General features: G+C 37.1%; 1 protein-coding gene across 3 annotated transcripts in view; it reads right to left on the bottom strand.

Moving 5' to 3' along the window:
• The window catches only part of LOC127868329 (uncharacterized), a 32,868-nt gene that overhangs the window by 14,579 nt on the left and 12,161 nt on the right, over positions 1–6,128 (bottom strand). The gene's annotated exons all lie outside the window — the stretch shown is intronic.

Below are 6,128 nucleotides of genomic sequence, written 5' to 3'. Positions count from 1 at the left end.
GTTCCTCGTGTTCTCGTCGTCTGTGTTGGATGAGTAGTGTTTGTATCACACAGGTAACTGTGTAATTATCACATTCAGATTGCCTGTGACCCTTTGTATTCACTCTTCATACACCCCAGTCATTTGGGCATGCATTGAAAACGTGTCCTTCTTCAAGACACTTGGAGCACTTTGGTTTTATAGGCGAGACAGTTAGTTGTCCGTTGTGCAGTACAAGTCCAATAAACTGTCCAAACTGCATTGTTTTTGGAAGAGGTTCCTTGAGGGACGATGTTTTTTACTATACAGATTCGGTCACCGGTGCAACAGTTGGTCAATTTACCATGCGTAGTTTGTTTGAAATAACGTCAAGGCCCTTTAACGTTAATGTTCTGGTGATAAGTCCATCGTCGACAGAGAGAGGAATGTTTTTAACACACACGCGTGTAGTGTTTTCACCATCTAGTCTATCTGGATTGGTATTTAAGACACTTATAATGCGTCCTCTTAGCTGGACACCATCTGACATCAAAACAACTTTGTCACTCAAATTGTCAACATAGATACGCCACATAGTACGTACTCTTTGAAGTCCTGTTATGTGGCTTGGGTCGATGCGTTGGGCTATTGCGTTGTATAACTCCTCATGTCTCAACCATTCTACCTTTTGTGGCTTTCGCTCACCAAACAGATCGCGTTCCCGAAGAAACACTAATGGCGGGCCGCCATCTTTGTTGACTTTTTCATTATCACTTGACCTAGATATTTCATTTTAGTTTTCACATCAATTTCACACTTTTTATATTTTTTATTACAAAGTTTCCGTCGCGATACGAAACCTTTGATACTTTGCTTTCAGAAGCTTTTATATATGTTTGATAACCTAGCTTTAAAGCATTTAAATACTAGATTTTTACGGAGCGCAAAAATTACACAGCCTTGGCTTGTGTCGGTTACAATCTGCGTATTACTACATATATCTGCAGCAAATAAGCAACCCAGAGGAAACGCACCCGGACGTTTATCGAAAGTTGGGTATTGGTTTTCACGTTGTTTGTAGAAGCCATAAGTGCTGGGCTGGGCTGGGCTAGGACTTGATCTTGTTATTGAGCAAACATTAATGATGTTTTTATAGAGCACACGTGGTCTTACTCGCGGCAGTGGAATGACTGAGGAAATGCAAACCCCTTGGACCCTATCTGCAACATCCGAGCACAACAGTGCGATGCAAAATTTCACAGACCTGATCTATACTACAAGTTCACAACACAAAGACTCAACTGAAGCGTGCATCCTTCTGATCTAGAAAAAATGCAGACACAGATTACAACCTGATCACCATATACAGCTGACCCTTCTCTCAGAAACATGGTCAATGGGATAGTGGCTGGGTCACATGTGGATGTTCATGCAATTTAGGCGCTTGGAAAACGATCATAAAAGATATCATAGGAAAGTCGGTCTTTGCGTATAAATTCACGAGAAATACAGAGCCAAGTCTCTTTGGAATAGCTTGGCTGTTAATATAGCTTCTGACAGTGCTTTTGATCCTGCTCTTCTGTTCCAGCGTTTTCTGGTGGTGTCAAAATATGGAGATCCTTCCCTTGCAGTCGTATTGTCTTATGAACTGAGCTCCCATCCTGCTGCCTTCTTTGAAGCCAAGAACATACTCTGTACAGCAGATAAGCCTCAGATCGCTCAGGCAATTTAATAGTATGCTGTAGACACATCATGTGAGGCTGTGATGAACTGTATTCATGAAACAGATGCATGATGGTGACACTTTGCTGCATCGTTAACCTTGGAGAAGGGCGACTAATATAACGCAATAGCCGAGTTTTATGTAGATTCAGTGAACGTGCTCTGATCAGCACACCTCTGACTAAAATGTGATGCTATGTTGTTGTGTCTTTAGGGGATGCAGACGTTCAAATTGTTAAATACAATATAACGATCCCGTCGTAGCACCACAACGTTGGTGGCGAGGATGCATATTTGCTCATCTTGATCCTGCATAACTCCGAAAGGGACAATAAGACCATCTACTTACGCTTTTATGTAAATAAATAGTCAAAGGAACGCAAAGCGTAAAATAGTAACCTTTTGAAAGAACTTGTGCTTATTCAGGCTGTTATTAATCTTCAATGATTTTCAGCAACGGTAAAAAATCAAGTCTACAGAAGTAAGTAAAACCTTATCCTATCATGAAGTCATGTGCTGGTTCATTCTTTCTTCCAAATGTCGTATATTGGATTTTATGAGTATTCAACTCCTTAGTGATGACCTCAGTTCGATTAAAGTGTTTCTTGTCTCCTAAATTATGGCATTTTACATAACAACCATAACGTTTGAGTAACAAGTTATGGACTTGTGGTCCTTCGTTTTGTGTTGAAAGCCATTTTGGACGCCGTGTTGGATTTCTGTAGAACATAATTAGCTTACATTTTGTCTGATGATACAAATGTGATATAAATGTGTTGTTTGCTCTCTGAAACCTGTGTATATACACCAAATTCATCAAATTTGAGTGGATAGTTACAAAGTCATATTTTATAATCATAAATATGTTTTGGCGGCCATCTTGGCGGCCATTTTTGACGCTGTGTTGGATTTGTGCGTAATATAATAATGTCTGATGATCTTTATGTGTTCTTTGCTCCCTGAAATTTATGTATAGACACTAAAATCGTCAAATTTGAGTGGATAGTAACATAGTTAAAATCATTTTATAGGTTTAAGCGACCATCTTAAAGGCCATCTTGGCGGCCATTTAGGACGCCATGTTAAATTTCTGTGTAACATAATTAACTTACACTCTGTCTGATGATATTAATGTGTTCTTTGCCCCCTATATAATGTTGAAAGTAACATAGTTATGATCATAAATAGATTTTGGCGGCCATCTTGGCGGCCATTGTCGACGCCATGTTGAATTTGTGTGTACTAAATTAAACTTAAACAATTTCTGATGATCATTATGTGTTCTTTGCCCCTTGAAACCTAGGTAAAGACACCAAATTCGTCAAATTTGATTGGATAGTTACATAGTTATGATCATTATTAGGTCTTTGCGGCCGTCTTGGCGGCCATCTTGAAAAAACACAACTTTCCGGAGGTCCGATGGTGGTAGACTTTCAATATGCTTTTAAGGACCTTCTACCCTACCTGGATCAGAAAAAATACGTTTTGTAGCAATTTTTGGGGGGTCAAAGTGTATACTGACCCTACTTCGGTTCAAATTTCTCCTAGACAATGTATGAAAATTAAGCTGATTGAGGCCCCCATCTTCAAAAGAGAAAAAAATACCAGAAGCTGCCAGTACCAGACTGTTATCAACCATTTTCATATGCTACTTGCATGCATCTTCCAAGATATTAGATGTAGTTTTGCCCCCCTTACTGGTACACCCCACCTCAATTTTGGGTACTTGGCTGAAGGACTATTTCTACATGCAGCGTCAGTGAATTCGTATTTAATTGGTCCAAACATACTCGTAATAGCAGTAGTTATATCCTTAAACGCGCAACGACCCTTACAATCAACCTTAGACTACACCATGACATGTAATTATTTACTGCAATAAAACATGAACAGTATTGAAATACTCTTTTGAACAATACTATTGTCGGAATACTTTGATTGAAAAAAACACACTACGAAGCTATGCAATTGCCTTATCGTTTGCTTATCCAAACTGACCAATTCCGTTTCATCACTCATTTAACTGCAAACAACCCCGATTAATGTTTGGGGACGAGTCTTATTTTTCATAAATTCATTAAAATATAGGTGCGTTATGAGTAAACATAACTCTTTGTTTGTTTTGTTTTGTATACCAACTCTTGATATTCTCCCTTTAGTTACGTCTGTACTCGGTCGCTATCCCCGACACTGACATTAGCTCTCATATCGGGCTGGTCACGCTTTATCGGCCCGTCTTGAAGGACTACGGCGTGCTCCACTTTCGCATGGAGGAATCCGTAATTTCCGGCTCCCTGACGACTCTGGGAGGTTTTCCGGAATGTCCGTGAGATCCGGCGGTGATTTTGTTACGGTAGGATTCAAATGTTTTTCTGAGCTTTACCCCGAAATTAGATTTGGGGTCGTACATGTCTCAATTTTTAAAGATATGAAGTAAAAATGAAGTAATCTAACGTTAACACGAACACTAGTCAATTATCGTAAATGTTAAATAGAGGTACGTCTTAACCCATTTATGCCTAGTGGACTCTCCCATCCTTCTAAATTGGATCAATTTATTTCCAAAATTAAGGATGTCTAGTATATTTATTTCTATATTTAGTATATTTCTTAATCAAACGGCGCAGACCCAGATGAGACGCCGCATCATGCGGCGTCTCATCTGGGTCTACGCTGTTTGCCAAGGTCTTTTTTCTAGACGCTATGCATACATGGGTTAAATCGAGGTACGTCTTAGTTGAGTCTTTTGCTTCAAAAGCATTACATACATTAATAATTATACTTCAAAAGGTTTATTACCGAATACACGATCTAATAATGTAGTGTCATTTTTGTCAAACAAGGTTGAATGATGAACGTGTACTGGTGAACTTTGTAATATGTACTTGTAGAGCTACCAGCAGTTCCATCAGTTCAAGCTTACCTACCCAAATAACTGATGATGAATATTTTTATGAAGGCGATGTGAGTTTGACCAAAGACGCATTTTAATTGACCTTCTTTTCACACATCATATGAGATACATCTGTGACCTAAGTCTTCATTTCACACATAGAAACATATATTGATATTGGTCTCACACATATCAGTGTTGTTTTTCTTTTTTGGTTTAAGTTTCTGGTTGCATTCATGTTAAGCAGATCATTATCCAAGGCAAAATGTTGTAATAAGAGATAGTTGTCAATATCATGCAAATGTCTTTGAATACATGTACAGTTTATTTTAGTGATTAATGTGTAACCATCGTTTATCGTTTCATTATTTATGCTACGTGTATGTATTTTAAAATGTATTCCAAGAAGAGCACAACAAAATTACAATAACATTAGTAGGCAAGGTCCCTATCATCTCTTGACCTCAACAAAGTTAAGTAATATTTGTTTACTATTTAAAAAGTATATTTTTCAAAAATAGGTAATAGCATGTGTGAAGCAGTTTGCTTTTTTTCGTTTTACTGTTTCATGCTAAAGCAGCTTTTAAAAAGAAATGATATTAAAATTCATAATGCTTACTGTTTATTCATGAAAACCATGTTTTAATCAATTAAGTGTGCTGTTTTTTTTACATAGTTTACTTTCATGAAGCTATAATTTTATATTTTTATTTGTTATGTTCTGTGTTGTTGTTGTTTATTCGCAGAACGGTTTAAGTTAAACACGGCGTTTACTTCATTTTGAAAAATTATGTTGTTTATTTTTTTCGTTTGTTTAGTTACGTCAATACATGTTGTGATATATTTATAGTGTATTGCATGCGCATATTTCCATATAGTATACTATTGAGAAAACATCTTTCTTGATTGTTGTTTAGCGTAATACTTATTTATAAAACGCATGGTTTTATTTAACCCATTTATGCCAAGTGGACTCTCCCATCCTTCTTAATTGGATCAATTTATTTCCAAAATTAGGGATGTCTAGTATATTTATTTCTATATTTAGAATATTACTTACAGAAATTCCTTCAAGCAAACAGCACAAACCCTGATGAGACGCCGCATCATGCGGCGTCTCATCTGGGTCTACGCTGTTTGCCAAGGCCTTTTTTATAGACGCTAGGCATAAATGGGTTAAGAAAGCGATACTTATAGTTGAATTTTGCCTTTTACCAAAACGTGTATTCCCGTCCTTATACTGTATGTATAACACGACAACATACTGCATGACAAAGGGCTAGTGAACTGTTGATCAAAGAGTCAAAAGCAACCGTTTCCCAAAGTAAATATTCGATGATGATTTCATTTACGCTTTTCTATGTGGAATGCAATTTTCAGTTTTTACAAACGTGATTCTATTAGATATAAAAAATAAATTTGCTACTGTAAGTTATTCTAGAAAAACTACACACTTTCCATCAGAAACTTTGTGATCATAAAGCTTAAGTCATTTGACGTCGAAAACTATACACATTACAATAAAAGTTTCACGGAAAAATGTTGGGTTATAAAA

This window comes from Dreissena polymorpha, chromosome 2, assembly GCF_020536995.1.
Source record: "Dreissena polymorpha isolate Duluth1 chromosome 2, UMN_Dpol_1.0, whole genome shotgun sequence".
Lineage (NCBI taxonomy): Eukaryota > Metazoa > Mollusca > Bivalvia > Myida > Dreissenidae > Dreissena > Dreissena polymorpha.
Note: the sequence above shows the minus strand (reverse complement) of the source record. Positions and strands in the feature narration are given on the sequence as shown.